The 17,829-nt window shown below is 46.8% G+C and overlaps 1 pseudogene; it reads right to left on the reverse strand.

The window, feature by feature from the left end:
- Positions 1 to 995: 995 nt before the first annotated feature.
- On the reverse strand, positions 996 to 1,688 carry LOC144117563 (speckle-type POZ protein B pseudogene; annotated as a pseudogene).
- Positions 1,689 to 17,829: the final 16,141 nt, after the last annotated feature.

The raw sequence follows: 17,829 nt of genomic DNA on the forward strand, positions 1-17,829 counted from the left end.
CTAAGCAAAGAGCAGGAAAAAGCGAGCAGCGGGTATTGACCCGCCGCGGTGGCTCAGTGGCTAGGGCGCTCGACTACTGATCTGGAGTTCCCGGGTTCGAACCCGACCCCGGCGGCTGCGTTTATATGGAGGAAAAACGCTAAGGCGCCCGTGTGCTGTGCGATGTCAGTGCACGTTAAGGATCCCCAGGTGGTCGAAATTATTCCGGAGCCCTCCACTACGGCACCTCCTTCTTCCTTTCTTTCACTCCCTCCCTTATCCCTTCCCTAACGGCGCGGTTCAGGTGTCCAACGATATGAGACAGATACTGCGCCATTTCCTCCCCCCCCCCAAAAAAAAAACCAATTATTACCAATTATTATCAAAATGAGCAGCCACAGAGCCGAAATCAATCGCGCGGCTATGGGTGGGGCGAAGCCATGGCGGCGGCAACGCCTACTGACCGGTTCGGGCTGTGTTCGCGTTTCAAAGGCATTCCAAAATCTGGAATGTCTCCGCGGAGCTCCGTCGACTCGAATGGCATCTGAACCGAATGCCGTCGAAAAATTTCGTGTAGCAGCGTAAGTTCGGCAGTCGAGCCGAATGACATTCCCTTGGAAGGAATTATTATAACCCTTGGTGACCACCAGGCTGAATGCTTTCAAGAGATCGTTCCAGTAACAAAACTACAATGAAAGTTAATCAAGTTATTCAAGCTTGCTAGTTATGCTTGTGTAATAATGAAATACCGTTAGTCTTGCGAGTTCGCTACCAAGCAACTCTCAGACAACTCCTAAGGCATCGCAATCGGAATTTCATGCTCATGCGGTAAATGTTCATTGGTGTACTATCACCTTCAAGCACTTACGTAGACATAACAAGAGCTATTTGTAGTGTAATGGCACGATGGAAGTGCTGCAACACAGCGATAGCAATGCAATGTACACTTTAAGCAACGCAGTAAAACATGAGCTTTTACCCTTTATTATGAGAACTCGTGTGCTTGAAGTTCTGCTTCAGTTAGGTGGCGGTCCGCTTGAGCTGCTGCAGCGACTGGAGAGCACGCGGACGACTTCTTTCACCAGGTCGGCGCGGTTCACCACCAAATCATCCCAGCCAGGCGTTTGGGTCACTTCTCGTCCATGCGCACAGATGAAGTCCATGGCACTCCCGCGGAGCACGGCGGCGTTGTGTTGGTCGGCTAAGATGAGGGCGGCCGGGGCATTCTCGACGTCCAATCCCTCGATTAGCGCCTCTTCACAGAGGTTCCGAAGCTGTAGAATGAAGTACTTGTCAGCTGCAGCAAAAAGGGGGCCTGCCAGCTGTGCTAGTTGCGGCGTGCGGCCGGTGTAAATGAAGCGCAGCAACGCGCCTAAAACGTCGTAATCCATATCAGTGATTTTGATGAAACCTTGCGCTTCATATACCTCATGGGAAAACATTGCTCGAAACACCGGCGACCGGGCGGCCAACACCGCCTTGTGGGCGCGGTGCGTTCCGCCAACGACCTGAATGGTGACATCGGCAAGGTCGCCCCTGTCTAGAAGCGCGCCGAGGTCGTCGGAGAGTCCGTGCTGAAATACTTCGGCGTTGGCGCTCCCGAATCTTCCAGGCGCACTTACGTAGCCGCGAATGACTGTCAATTCACAGCGTATGCGGAGGTTGCCTGCCAGCAAGAAGGGAGAAAGGTCGATCTCCAGGGCACTCATCCGGATAAATTGGCAGAAACACCAGTTTCGTTCACCTCTGAACACTCTAATGCTCATGTACTGTTTGTTGCTCTCCTGCCCACTTGCATTGACGATGAAGACTGCGGCTTCTGCGCGAACATCACGGGCGCCTGCATATCCAAGGCCGAGATAGAGATAGTCCTGGCCATCGTCGGCCGTGCGCTGGATCAGGTTAAGGCGCCATTCTTCATCGTCTTCTTGTGAAGGGAATGGGGAACTATATATCCCTTCTTCCAACTGCGCCAAACATGAGTTAAAGTCTCTTAACACCCAAGAGAAGGAAAGTTTTTCGGTGTTCATCTCTGTCATACAAGTGAACTCGATAGCGGACATCGTGGCTGTTCACGAAAGATGGCTGCAGGCGGCAGAATGAGCGAGGACGTGCGAGGACGCGCAGTGCGATGAGTTCCATGTAAGCCCGGGCGATGTGGTCTGGCGTTCCGTGCTAGGGCGCTTCGATGCCAGCGCGCGCGCCGCAGACGAAGAACGCGAGCGCGCGTCGCTCTTGGTTATAACCTGCCTCGAGTCTCGCCGCACCGCGTCTCTCTCAGCTTGCACGGAATAGGGCCTCGAAGTTCGAGGCACGTTATTCCGTGCAAGCTGTGAGAGACGCTGTTTGGCGTTCGAGGTTTGCCAAGTACAGCGCGTGCTCGCGTTGTCTGTCTGCGGCGCGCATGCTTGGAACTTGTGTGCCCTTTCCCCTCTGGGGTATAAAACTAGCACGAATAAACGCCACGTCGACGTTCTTGTGCGGAATTGGTCGCGACTGGCACTCTGCCGACACAACTAACGATCAGAAGAGCGTGCTGTCGGGCAAGTTGGCGTCGCACGATATAAAACAGTGGGCGCTGTTGTGTGCCCGCGGCGTACCGAGTCTAGTAACGTTGGCGTACCGAGCGTGTGTTGGCAACTGTGGACACAAGCTGCATGCGTGCGTATTGACGCCTGTTGTTGTGCCGGGGGCATGGCTTCCTTGTTGTGTGTCAGTATTGTACCATGTTCTTAGTTGTGCAATAAATGAAGTGCAGACACAACAAAGGGCGACGAGGACCGGATCAAGAACGCTCCAAGAACGGCCTGAAGATCACCACATCAAGCGACAGTAACTGGCAGCCGCAAGAAGAGCATTGACAAACACGAAGTGTCAGGCCTAACTCTGCGAGCCCGACGCTGGGCGGGAGAACAATAGCAGCTCAAGCAGCGCTAATCTGTAAGCTCGACAGTTTCGATGACACTGTTGAAGACTGGTCGTCGTATATAGAAAGGGCAGACGAATACTTCGCGCTCAACAGCTTACCGGAAGAGAAGGTAGCGACTATAATTACAAGCATGGGAGCGAAAACTTACGCTATCCTTCGCAAGCTGACCACGCCGAACAAACCCTCAGAGAAAACGTACGCAGACATTAAAAAGTACCTGGGAGACTACTTTTCACCTGTGCCTCTTGAATTGTTTGAGCGACATCGGTTCTACAAGAGACTTCAGAAAGAAGGTGAGTCTGCTAACGAATATATGGCAGAACTGCGGCGGCTTTCACAGAACTGTAACTTTGGGTTATTTTTGGACCAGGCACTGCGGGATAAATTTGTGTGCGGTCTTCGCTATGTGCAAGTCCAGCAGAGATTGCTAACCGCAAAAAAGGTTACGCTAGAGCACGCCCTTGACGAAGCAGTAGCACATGAACTTGCCGTGAAGGACATCGCCGAATTCAAAAGCAGGGAAGAAGTGCCGGCTTCCGTGGCTCATGTCGAGAAGGAAGCACGACGATGTTACAGGCGTGACCGCAAAGGGCATCCACCGTCGAAATGGAAGTTTCTCACAAGTGTTTGCCACAAGTGCAATAAAGTTGGCCACATAAGTAGCGCGTGTAAAAGCAAGTCAAGTGACGCCAATAGAGCACCACGCCGGTCAAGCCTTACTTACAAGAATAGGCAGGCCTCAAAAAGTCAAGTGCATGCCATTAAACAAGACAGTGATGCATTTGAACTTCTGGCACATGTCGACGATGGGAACAAAAGCAGTCCAATCTGGCTGAAGCCACAGATTGAAGGCACACATTGGAAATGGAGATGGACACTGGATCCAAGTATTCTCTTGTGCCAAGAACCACGTACAAAGCGCATCTCTCTCATCTGCCTCTGGAGGGAACTTCAGTACGGTTCAAGATGCTGACTGGTCAAGCCTTCAGCCCTAACGGTGTGGCAACAGCCAATGTCACGTTTAGGAAGTCAACACAACGCGTGCAGTTCTTTGTAGTCGACACTCCAGGACCTCCGCTCTTTGGAAGAGACTGGATTAATCGTTTCAACCTTCTCGAGCTGAGCAGTGTATTGAGGATCGACAACCAACTTTGGCCACGTGCAGATCAACTGAACAAGATCCTCGCAGAACACAGGGACGTCTTTGATGATAGCATTGGAAAACTCAAGCACATCAAACTGAAACTGCGTCTTCAAAGTGGTGTGCGACCGAAGTTCTGCAGGCTACGACAAGTGCCCTATGCCTTGAAGGAGAAAGTGAACACTGAGCTTGAACGGTTGGAGGCAGTCAGCATCCTGACAAAAGTGAATCACAGTGATTGGGCCACGCCCATAGTGCCTGTAGTGAAAGCAAATGGAACTGTCTGCATATGTGGAGACTTCAAAACCACAATCAACCATCACTTGGTGGTGGAACAGTATCCCTTACCACGCATTGAGGACATCTTTGCAAAGTTAGCAGGAGGACAGAAGTTTTCAAAGATAGATCTGAGACAAGCCTACCTACAAATGGAAGTAGACGATGAGTCCAAGCCGCTCTTGACCATCAACACAGGAAAAGGGCTGTATCAGTACAACAGAATGATTTTTGGCATCTCCTGTGCCAGCTGTGTGGCAGAGAACAATAGATCAAATCCTGCAGGGAATCCCAATGTGCCATGCTACTCAAGATGACATTCTTGTCACTGGTGAGTTAGAAGATTCTCATCTCAAGAACCTAGAACTAGTGCTCAGACGACTGCAAGAGTGTGGGCTCAGAGATAACCTCCAGAAATGTTTGTTCTTTGAAGACTCTGTAACATACTGTGGTTACAAGCTCGATGGAACTGGGCTACACAAGACAGAGGACAAGATCAAGGCAGTGATACGTGCTTCTACACCTAAGTCAACATCTGAGTTGAGGTCATTCCTTGGCCTTGTGAACTATTACGGGAAGTTTATTCCAGACAGTGCTACTCTTCTCAGACCACTGCATACACTTCTGGAGAAATCATCACCATGGAAGTGGACAAAAGAATGTGAGGTGGCATTTCAGCAAGCAAAGAAGATTATAGTCTCAGAAACTGTCCTTGTGTATTACAACCCGAACCTGGAAGTACGTCTAGCATGTGATGCTGGCCCCCACGGACTCGGAGCAGTCCTGTCGCACAAAATGCCTAATGGGAGTGAAAGACCCATCGCATTTGCATCTCGAACCTTGAAGGGTTCGGAAAAGCAGTACTCTCAGATAGATAAAGAAGCACTAGCCATTCTCTGGGGTATACAAAAGTTCTATGCATACCTGTATGGAAGACACTTCAAGCTGATCACAGATCATCAGCCTCTGACACATATCTTTGGCCCAACTAGCAGTGTTCCTGCGATGCAAGCAGCACGCATTCAACGTTATGCCTTGTTTCTAGCTGGGCTCGACTACGAGATACAGTACTGCAAGTCATCGGACAATGCCAATGCAGATACATTGTCACGCCTTCCTCTTCCAGACAGTCCTGAAGACAAACCAGATGAAGCTGAACTTTTCTACCTGAACCAAATGGAGCAACTACCTGTAACAGCTCATCAAGTCAGACAAGCCACAGAGCGTGACCGTCTGCTATCGAGAGTCCGCTACCATGTTGTGAACGGGTGGGACTCGTGCAAACAAGACAACGAAATCCTTCCATTCTACAGGCGTAGAAATGAACTCTCTTTACACCACGGCATCATTGTTTGGGGCATAAGAACTGTCATTCCAGCTGTATTACGAGAAGCAGTCCTCAACGACCTGCACTCTGGACATCAAGGCACTGTGAAAATGAAAGCGCTTGCACATTCATTTGTGTGGTGGCCATCTGTTGACACCGATATCAAAGCCGTCACTAAGAAATGTGCAGGGTGCTCCAAAGAGAGCAACATGCCAACAAAGGTCTCTCTACACCCGTGGGAAGTGCCGAGTGGACCATGGCGCCGAGTTCATTTAGACTTTGCAGGGCCATTCCTGGGCAAAATGTTTCTTATTGCTGTTGACTCATTCTCAAAATGGAATGAAATACATGTTATGAGTTCAACTACGGCAGAGCACACCGTGGATGCACTGCGCGTTATGTTTGCATCTCACGGCATTCCAGAACGCATTGTCACGGACAATGGTCCTCAATTCACATCGGAAGAGCTTCGGACCTTTCTCATGCAGAATAGTGTGCGACACACATTTAGCGCGCCATATCACCCGGCGACGAACGGTCTTGCAGAAAGGTTCGTGCAGTCCTTCAAGCACAGTATGAAGGCCATGAAAGGAGAGGGATCCATCATCAAGAAGTTGACAAACTTCCTTTTGGCATACCGTACGACACCCCACTGTGCTACTGGTGAGACACCAGCAAACCTTTATCTCGGGCGCGAGCTACGCACTCGACTGGCACTATTACGCCCACAACCCAGTGGACGTACGTATGAGAAACAAGGGTCATCTCAACCAAGTAAGCCTCAGCACTCCTTTTCTGAGGGGGAAGAAGTTTCTGTGCGCTCCTATAGGGGTACGAGTAAATGGGTGCCCGGAACAATCACAACCAGAACACGGCCTCTATCATATGAAGTGGAAGTTGGAGGAACAACCTGGAAACGTCACACTGATCAACTGCGCAAGTGTTACACCGATGACAAACGCCATCTGGATCCGGAACCTAAATTTCTACCCAGTATGCAAACCTCCCCGGACAACGAGACATCACCTGCTTGTGTTCCAGATGAAAACAAATCTGCATCACCTCAACGTGATGTGAGTGCACCAGAAGACAAACTTAATACTCCTCGGGTAGCAGTTCCCGTGAGCCTCCCTGATCCTATCACAGGTCACCCAGTGAGGGTACGTCGACCACCATCGAAACTGGACTTGTAAAAAAATTACAAGGGAGAAAGTGTTGTGTGCCAAAAGCAGCGGCGTACCGTGCGTGTGTTGGCAACTGTGGACACAAGCTGCATGTGTGCATATTGACGCTGTGTGTGTGTGTTGTGCCGGCGGCATGGCTTCCATGTTGTGTGTCAGTATTGTACCATGTTCTTAGTTGTGCAATAAATGAAGTGCAGACACAACAGGCGCAAATCATGGACAAGGACCGAGAAGAAACACAAAGTGCTTGTCAGTCGTCGGTTGTGTTTCTTTTCGGTCCTTGTCCAATTTTTGCGGCCACTTCTTTTATAACATCTAACGATACAGCCCACTTCTCAGAGCTAAGGGGCGCTGTACGACCACATTTTTCCGCATGCGCACGCGTCGTTGCGACCATGCGCACAGCCGCGTGGTGCGTTGCAGACGAGGTGTTGTACGATCAAGCATGCGATCAAGTTTGCTGCATGCGACCTAGCGGACGACTCCGGCGTTCTGACAATTGGCGCGCTCGTCAGTGCCGCACGGCACTGACGAAAACACGAAGCTATCTTGCCGTACAAATGCACAGACATTGATATGGTGGCTCACCCGAGACATGTTTAGCTGTGAGATTTTTCGTAGCAGGTAAAACCGCGATCGGCTGTGATAGCCATGAATCTCGGCGCGGCCAATTCTGACGTCCACGAACGAAGTCGCAACAAACTTTGCAACACCGCCGGCGAGGTTCTAAAACTGCGTCGCGGGGAACGATTAACGTTTGTGCTATTTCTACTTCAGAAAGTGATAAAAGGCATCACACCGCGACCGTGACACAACTCGTTCGACCGCTAGTCGGCTAGACTACGCTGAAGACCACCCATATATGCAACCGTTCTAACTACGATATAAGGTTTTTGCCTCCTGATATTTCAAGGGTGCCCCCATTGAAAGTTACGCTATACCCTAACACGCAATAACGATTTCAGAATGACGACGCGATTTGTATCACGAATTCTCGGAACCAAGGATACGGGACTAGAACAAGCTATAGGTTAGCAGTACATATTCAATCGTTTGTAATTATAACAGGGAAATTCACATAGCTGAGACCAGGTGCAGGTTAAATCATCAATTATTCAAACTAGCATAGTGCAGTCTTTTTACATGTATTTTAATTGCTTTTATTTTGTAGCTTTTCTGTTAATCCATGCACACTTTAGTTGACAGTAACAATGTCAAGTAAACAGGCCCCCTTGCTGTCTCCCCACTTAACTGCTATTGCAAAAGACTTATCTGTTCGTCGATATATGTAGTGTGTATCTGAATTGTGTATGTATTAAAAATTCCATATTTTAGTACTCTGCTATCGAATACGAACCCAAATACACAAGAAAATTATGACATTCCCAATAATTTGAAATATGTAAGATCAGTTGTATCTGCAACAGTTGTGCATTTCACAGAAGAGTGACCGTGCAACAGTACTGCTTTCTCTCTCTAATGTTATTCGGTCCGTTAGAAAAGGCAAAATTGGAATAGCACAGTGTGGTGACAAAGGGGCTAAGCCATGAATCTATCACTGCGCTGAACTGCAGAGCTTTGTTTTTTGCAGTGACAGTGGGCGACCAGTTTTATTTTACCAGTCATTCCTCAGCTCATATTGCAATGACAATTGCACAAGCTAGAATGCAGCAGTGCAAACAAGCCTGGAGAGTTGTGCTCAGAGCCAATCAATGGTGACACATGCAGAAACAAGCTGGCATGTTATCTGTACAACTCTAAAAAGTTCTGAAAGTGCCCATTTGAATGAGAACAAAGTGGTTGCTTAGTACTCAGTAAAAAGCCATGCATGCCTTTTACCTTCAGCGTAAACATAACATGATGTGGGCGTTGGTAAACTGGCTTACATCTGGACGGCTCCTGGTTGAGGTTGGGAAAGAATACTTCATATATTCAGGGAAACAGGATGCACTGACCATGCATAGTGGTTATCTCGAGCAGAATTTGTAGAAATATATTTACAAGGTGAAAGCTGTGTTGTTGCAAAACACAATGAAATAAAAAAAGCATACAAGTGTGTGCAGGGCATACAGGCGTATATCCTATCATGTAGCTTTACAGTACAGTTTAGACTCTCTTCTGAGCAGAAAAAAAATGAGGGATTGTAGCAGTGATTCTGGTTCCCAAAACAGCAGTTAAAAGTGGGCATTTTCTACACAACTTGCCATGTATAAAATTTTTGACCGTGCTAGCTGTTGTTATTAGCAACATCTTTTGCAAAGCAAAGCTTTTTTCATTGCCACTTGGTTTTCAAACTGGCAAAGTTCCCTTTAGGCATGCCTTACGTTAATACCTAACTGCTTGAAGATCTTTGCCTAGGCTATGCCTACTTTTCGGCTTCATACAGGGAGTGTATGTGAATTTCAACAGCCCTAGAAGGACTGCATTGATTAGGCAAACAAATGTCTTGTTTTGTGGCCTTTTAAAATTTCAAAATAATGCACTAAAATGATAATCCTCCTTAGGGCCATATATGAAAACTTGTTACTAAGGTAAGGAAAACAGCAACTCCATAAACAAATTAACATTGAGTACAGGTTTGTGCCTTTCTGTGCGTTTCACTGCCATCAATGTAAGAAAACCACATTCACACGCAAAATTCACAGCAGCTGTAATCTCGCTCCATTCATGACAACAGAACTGCATGTGAAACGTAGCTTTATTATAGAGGAGCAGGAGGCACCCTTTTATAAACACTGTAAATAATGGCCCCATAACATAACTGGCTGGCCATTTCAGATGAGGATAAGGACCAAATGACACAGGCACATAAAACTCACATGCGTAAACACAAGCACCCAGCATTTTAACCGCATCACATAATGGAAGTCTCCATGTTGCTTTGCTTGAAACAGGGTACGACACAAGCACAAAGGAAATACTTACACATATCAGCTCGCAATGGAGACGGGTATGGCTGACATTAAAAGCTATTATTGCAGTCCTATTAACACTCCCAAACAAGCCATTCCAGAGCACGCAGACAGCTGTTCTGGAGGGTTGGAATGTTGATATTGATAGTGGGATGGCAGACCATATAGCAATCAATGAAGACTACTTAAATGAAACAGTGAAAGGAAGCAAGGCAGCAATGTGGGCTAGTTGGTTGCACATTTGATGGGAATAATGCGCTACACACGGACAAGAACCGACAACTGAAACGATGGACACAGGACAAGCGCACGCTAACAACTAAAATTTATTCTGGCACAAGGGCAAATAAATACATTTCATGCACATGCTCAAAACAATGAAATTATTTCCACCGGCTGTGTTGCATGCTCTTTCGTTTCTTGATTAGTTCTAACTCCTCACTTGATAACAACACCGAGGGTGTGCTTGCGCTCTTGTCTTCACCGGCCTCCTATATCTCAAAGGCTTGTTTTATTTTCTTTCTTTCTTGTCCCTTGCACAAGCTAAAATTGTAGTCCAATCAAAGTAAGGTGAACATTGGTGATTTGTACAAAGGGGGGGCTTATCCTGTGTCCGTCGTTTCAGTTGTCGGTTTTTCTCCGTGTGTAGCGCGTTATTCCCATCAAGTGAAAGGAAGGTCATTAGTCATTAATGAATGTAAGAAAAAGGGAAGGGCCAAGCATAACACATTTGGGGTTGACCGAGATTCCAAAAAAAGAAAGGCAGGATGAACAAGAATTAGCATGGGCCAACTGCTCTTAACTGGCTAGGATCACTTAAATCCCACTCAGAACGGTACGATGCAAGACATTATTTAATAAAGGATTTTATTGCATGCTTTCTCAAAGAGACTAAGGAGCAAGTGTATGTCACGAAGAACGAAAATTGGCTATCACAGGAATGCTTTTCAAAAAGCGTACCGATCTGGAAGGAACAATTTAATGGGCCATAGCAACCTAGCAGTGTGAGAGTATATAGTGTTTTTCACAATTAAGAACCCATGCTAGTCAGTCATAGAAATGGTGCAATGATTTGGTGCTTGCGACATTATCAGAACTAAAAAATTTACTGCATTCTGCTGTATGCAGCCATGCCTCGTTAATATCCCCCCCCCCCCCCCCCCCCCCCCCCCCCCCCCCGTGATATGATGGGTTGAATTATGGACAGTTTTTCTGGGGATGAAACTTTATCAAAGCATGCATGCCTTAACATGGAAACTTGCTGTTTGGACAAATGACAGGGCTTAAATGCACAAAGCCAATTGGGACCAGGATATTTTTGTCGTGTAATATAGACTGCGATGCGGAAGTCTGGACTGTGGTAACCAGATACTATAACATAGTACAAGGAGTGCTAGAAGTGTTTGGCGACAAATACAGACTGGATCATATGGCTGTTGCACCCTGGAATTGCCCTCATACCACTTGCAGCATAGCATGCAGTTTTTGTTAAACATTGAACTGACAGGCACACTGACTCTCTCCGCTTGCACTTTCAGACAGGCAAAGCACTACTCTTTCTGGTGTCAAAATCATTGGGACTGAAAGGCTCGGCGACTCATTTCCTGGCGCACCTTGTTCACTGCACAAATTAATTAATTAAGCTGCTCGCTGACTGTATAACCTTTTTGTTCTAATCTTACAGATGTTTACTTGCAACACTAATTTAATGTTTCTTTTTAAACTGAGCACAGGGCAAGAACAACAAAAACTACTCGAGTTAAAGCATGTCGGCCACGAGGAAAGCTCAGCACAGGTGCAAAGCAGAGAATCTTCAAATACAATCCAAGCAGTAAAGAAATGGGTTGAAATTAAATGTGATCTCAACCTCGACAGGTCGATGGCTGCACCGGCACTGTAGGACTTTCAGAAACGGCTCAATGTCAGCATTGCAGGGCCAACCACAGTGCAATAGCGCATAGCACATTTTGAAAAATCAAAATAAACCTTGTTAACATGGTTTTGGCAATATGCACAAATGTGGCCCTGTCACGACCATACGACAAATGTGAACAGATGCGTGTCTACAGAAACCTATAGCAGAGCATTGTGGAAGGTGCAAACAAGCATCTGCATTCAAGCAAACAAATTTAGAAATGCAAAGAAGGCGAAGGAATTCTAGGAAGCAATCTACATTTACGACAAATACATTCTCATAGGCCCACCATCGCCTTCATCCTGCAGGCAAACAATGTTCACTGCAGGCAGTCACAGGTAAATAAACATAGCAGATGCATGTGCATTGATGACATAAGTTACTGGAAATGCTCTACAGCTCTAAGAATATACAGGCGGCTCCATTATGGGAAATTTTGAGCACCTGGTTATCCTTGAACTGATACCTAGCTTGGTTTGCGATAACACAAGGCTATGAAGTCTTGTCCATGATGACATGAGACGGTGACAATTCCGGACGTCTGGACAAGCTCCTTATGCTATCGCATAATATGTGTGACAAGTGCAACTGCTTTCAAGCTAGTTTTCATCTAATATCCTAGTCATTTTCAACTGGTTGTCCCCTTTCTAACTGGAGAGGCCTGCATACAGGGTGCCATAATTTAAAAAAAAAAAACCTAAGTGGTCTTCTGACCTGAAAGGAAGTGCATGTTAAAAGCTGTGCAAAGTATTTAAAGCCCTTCAAACACTGCCCTCACCAAACCTGACCAGACCAACATCACTCCGCCTGCTGAGCAAAATACAATAACATATTACACATCGCTGCCCTGTCCTACCTACCTCACTTCCCTGGATCATATGCAATTCAAGCGCTGTGCACCAGCGAACATGAACAAACTTGCTCAACTTTCTGCCCAGTTGCAATTAGCCTCTACACAAGCCATACAAGCAAACTAATTTCCTGGTTGGCCCTGGATCTACTACAAGATCAGGAAATAACGCTAACGGAACAAGCTCGTTCTCTCCTCGGTGACGATAGCAAAGTCATCAAATCAAGTGCTTCCTTTCTCTATAAACAAAGTGGAGCATAAACATCACAATTTCTGCATCTTGCACAGGAAAAAAAAAAGAAACACCGCAACAACTGAACATCATCCGAACGGAGATACAAAAATACCAACGGAACACCATGTGCTTAGCCCGATGTGGGTGGCATCACTTGGTTACGAGGCAGAGTGATTGCTGCCACAGAGGCAGGCCGTGACGGCTCTCATTTCCCGCACCGAGATTGCAAGCTATCGGCAGCTGCACCTGTCCGCTCCCGTCTATCGGCAGTTGCTTCTGTGTGATGATTCATGGTTTTCTGCTATTTTCTAAAGAAAATAAACAGAATCACACGTCACTCGGTCATCGATAGGCGCCGACCGGGAACAGACTAAAGTTGTCTTCGTCGATTTTCGAGCCGAGCGCTCCTTGTAAGTTCATCTCGGCAGGCCCGTAGCATTCACTGCCTTCAATCAGATTTTTTTGCGCACTTAAGACATCCGCAAAGTACCTTGATTTTAGACGACACGCAAAAAAAAACAGGAACTAGCCATGGAATCAGCTGTTTTCTTGCAGGCCGCCATGGGCGCGTCTATTTGGAGAGGAAACCGATAGGGACACCATCCCCTTAGCGCAGAAACCTAGCGCCTTATGGCCCCTAAGCATTTTAGGCGTTTCAGAAATCTCTAGGCTGCGATATTTACGTGTCAAAAAGTACCTGGTCATCTCGCTTTCCTTTCACGCGAGGTAACCCCGCGAACTTCGAGCGGGCGACCAAATTGGTGGTTCGTTTCCTCTCGCTGTGCTAGCTGTCGCTTCCAGCGTTTCTTAGTGCCGATTTGCAGTGGCGTTGCGCGGGGCACGCGTCAGCGACATCCAACTGAAGCTAACAAAAAGGGTTCAACTTAAATTCAGGACAACGCAGTGAGCTATGGAAATGAAAGTGATAAATGTTACATTAAGAGACAAGAAGAAAGTAGAGTGGGTCAGGTAGCAAATGCAGGATAACAACATACTATATAGTTGAAAACAAGAAATGGGCTTGGGCAGGGCATATGTAATGTGAAGGCAAGATAACCGCTGGTCCTTAAGGGTAAGATAAGATTCCAAGGGAATTAAGGGAAGCACAGCAAGGAGTGGCAGAAAGTAGGCTGATGAGATTCGGAAGTCTGCGGGGAAACGGTGGCCGCAGCTGGCACAGGACAGGGTTAATTAGAGAGATGTGGGAGAAGCCCTTGTCTTTGTTGTTGTTGTTGTTGTTGACCTCACACAATGGCACATACCCACAAGGGGGATTGGCCATAACCAGGCGGTGACTATTTAAATGACCACTTCCATGTGGCAAGCATGGGATGACCTACCAAAATTTGTCTTCAAGTGGACATAGGCTGATGATGTTGATGGCCATATCATTAGAAGAGTTAACTGCTGGACTAGTTGTTGATCATACATAACAAAAAGATTTTTGCGCCAAAACAGCACACACAGGAAAGACGACGACACCACGGGCCAAATCACAATTTGCATGTTTCCTGAATTTGGCCTATTTCTGAGCAAATTCTGTTTTCTTTTCAGCTTCGTTTCTTGGATGCAGCAAAAGCGCAGAAGACGCAACTTTTTGCTGGTGACGGGTACAACCTGTCGGCAGGCAAAGGAAATGAGGAGCCAGCCAAGGCGGCTGGCTCCTCAATTCCTCAAGACGGCTGGATCAGAGGCCTGGCAAAGGTATACGTAGCAGGCATTCTTGCACCTTCGCCAGCCAGGCAGTTCGTTTTGTACTGCCATATCACTGTGTTGCCAAGGGCCGCCAGCACGGGGATTCCTTTGAGTACCAGAGGTTGTAGAACCTGAACTACTCCCTGCATTACTCACAGCAGTGGATACTGCAGTGACAGTGAGGCCTCTTTCTGATGTGTTTCTGAGCTGTACATATATACTGCTTGGAATTTGTTCACTTCACTTGGGCCCCTTTAACATGCAGTGGCATCACACAGCACACAGGAATGTTTGCATTCGGCAAACCTGCCGGCATTTGTGACCAAAATCAATCCGGAGCTCCCCACTCCAGCATCGCATGTAGCCCATGTGGACCTTAGGGACGTTACAGCCCATGTGACAAGGATTATTCACATTGACTTATGTTGTGCTGTCCTCCTTCAGAATTTCTACCAATGGCAAGTTAGAAATCTTGGGTGGGAAGAAAAATTGTGAAGGACATGAATTGTGTGTGGACCTTTACTGCTCTGTAAGCTGCGTCCCTGCAAATGTCAAGGTTTTTTTTTTAATTTATGGTGCAGCCATGTCTTTGTTTAGAAATAGCAGCACCCCACAGGCTTGTAGCGCTGCGTGTTGGCACTAGTTGGATACTTTTCATGCAGCCATAGCACTCGCAGAGCTTTGCGGTGTCCCTTCGCCAACATCGTCACCTCTGTATGTGGAGTGGAGCCTTCCTGCTGGGCATTTTGCGCCAGTCTACTGGTACGAGTCCAGCCACACACACAGAGCGCTTATCCTCGGTCGTCACCTTCGTCACAATCTGCACGGACCTTGGCCTGGCTCCCCATTACATACAGTCTCGGTGAATCTGCAGGCCATCCTACTCGTATGAGCCATCATAGTAACAGCCATGTGAATGCCCCTTTCAGCCTTGTTTGCTCAAGGTGATCAGTTCTGAAGTTTTCTTTTAACTGAAGGCAATAGCAGACATAGCCATGTACCTCTGCTGCACTTCTCTAGTCCACCAAATCACCTCAGCACCGTGCATGTGCCTCGTGCTATGAAGTAAGCTTGCTGCTTAGCCATTTCCCAGTTTATCGTGCACAAGCTTTTTCTCCAGGCCAGTCTTGATTGACTGACACTGTTTGCATCAGGTGCCATGGAGAGGGTTGCCTAGCATCTTGGTTCCTAATGAAGCATTGCACAACGACAGACTGGTCCCGGAAAACATGTTGTACTATGTTGGCCATGTAAGGTGCTGTGAACATAAAAAGACATTCTGAAGTAGAGGCCTGCTGCTTGCATTGTGAATGCTGATGTACTCAGTCATTTACTGGTGACGTCATCTCCAACTCTGGAGTCTGTCCTGCAGAAGGGTTCATGCTAGAGGAGTCCTACCCAAGGGTGTTACCTGCCTGTGCTCTGGTTGAGAGAACTGTAAACATGCAAACCCTAGTGAAGCTTTTGGAACATTTTTTCCTAATGCAGTGACTCATTTGATACAGCTTTGAAGCAGTATCCAAGGGAAACGTAGCCGTGTTCACGAGAACTGAGCCAAATTGCTCCATTTGTACACCATGCCATCCTGCAGTTGTGTCACAAAAGACAATGTAGTGTCATTAAAATTAATCTTACAGCTAAAGGCATATCGAGTGCTCTTCTGTCGATGAACATACAACTGTCACAGTCTATCATTGGCTAGTATGCCAGGACCATCACAGACCGACGTTCCCTTAGCCATTTCCCTAGCAGCTGCAGTTGTGCCTTCTTGTAGAATTTGCAGCACTTCTTACAGGTTGATATCACATTGTCATAGTGAATGGTTTTGCAAAAAGGTTTAAATATTTTCAAGTGCACATTTGCCCATCACAAGCCATAATTTGGAGTCTATTTCATGTTCTATAGTCATGGCTTGCCTGAATTCATTGCCTCTCACTGAGGTCCAGCATTTACTGCTGGTTTCAAGATATTTCTGCACCACAATGGACCTGCATAATGGTGTTGCTGCAGATTTGGTCTGAACACCTAAGTCCACACTCAGGAAAGTCACTGATAAAAATCAGCTAGCTCAGTCAGATACCGGTGAAATATGCGGCAAGTCTTTGACGAAACAGGGTCTTTATGTGCACAGCTGCTGGTGGACTGGAAATTGAAGGTAGCATTCATCGTGCTGCACCCGGATCTCATTTCGTTTGTCCTGCAGAAAGAAGTGATGACATGTGACATGTCTGGTTCCTCCTTCATGACCACATGAGGCAGTTTTTGTCTGAAACCGCCACCCAGGACCTTCCAGGTGCATCAATATCATCAGCCTGACTATACCCACTGCACGACAAAGGCCTCTCCCTAGTTTCCCCTATTAACCCAGTCCTGCACTAGTCGCAGTCACGTTATCCCTGCTAACTTCCTAATCTCATCTGCCCACCTTACTCTCTGTCTCCTCCTGCTATGCTTGCCTCCTCTTAGAATCTATTCTGTTACCCTTAATGACCATCGGTCCCATGCCTATTGCCCATGTCTATTTCTTCTTCATTTCGACTAGGATGACATTAACTCGCATTGTTCCCTGACCCACTTTCTTCTTATCTCTCAATGTCACGCTTATCACTTTCCTTTCGATAGCTCGCTGTGTCACCCTCAATTTAAGTTGAACCCCTTTCATCGGCCTCCAAGTTTCTGCCCCATAGGTTAGTACTGCTGGAATACAACTATTGTATATTTTTCTCTTGAGGCATACTGGTAAACTGCCCTTCATGATCTGAAAATGCTTGCCAAACTCACTCCATCCCATTCTTTTTCCTCTAGTTACTTCAGTTTTGTGGTCTGGATTTGTGGTTACTACCTGCCCTGGGGACATAAGTGAGAGTAATTGATGCACAGAATATTTTAGGTGTCAAGCTGCCGGATAGTTAGTACTGTTACCTTGGTACCCAGCTGTGTTGGGAAACTAGGGGTCTGTGCCTGTGAAAACCTGGGCCACCTTCGGATGGGGAGCCCGAGATAGGAGAATTTCTAGAGCTCAAAATGCATCAAGTTCAAAAGCATTGTCACGTGCACATTCTGCTGTAGTGACTCACATGTCACTGCCTGGATGGAGCTGTAGCTGCTCTTATAGGAGACTGGTTGTGCAGCTGTTGATTGCATTTTGTTGAAAGGAGAGGTGGATCACTTCACTCATTTTGACGTAGCTAATGTGACGTATTATGATGTGATGTGTACAGAGTGAATTTGAGTGCTAATTGAATTTCCTCTTTCACAGATAGTTTCCTAGTGTTGTGCGTGCATTGTGAATTTCGATAAGGCTTAAAGAGTACAAGCGCTGTGGTATGCAGTTGTTTCGATTTGTACAAAACATTTCAGCTCTGCACATTTGTTTCCCTATCCTC

This window comes from Amblyomma americanum, chromosome 1 (genome assembly GCF_052857255.1).
Source record: "Amblyomma americanum isolate KBUSLIRL-KWMA chromosome 1, ASM5285725v1, whole genome shotgun sequence".
Taxonomy (NCBI): domain Eukaryota; kingdom Metazoa; phylum Arthropoda; class Arachnida; order Ixodida; family Ixodidae; genus Amblyomma; species Amblyomma americanum.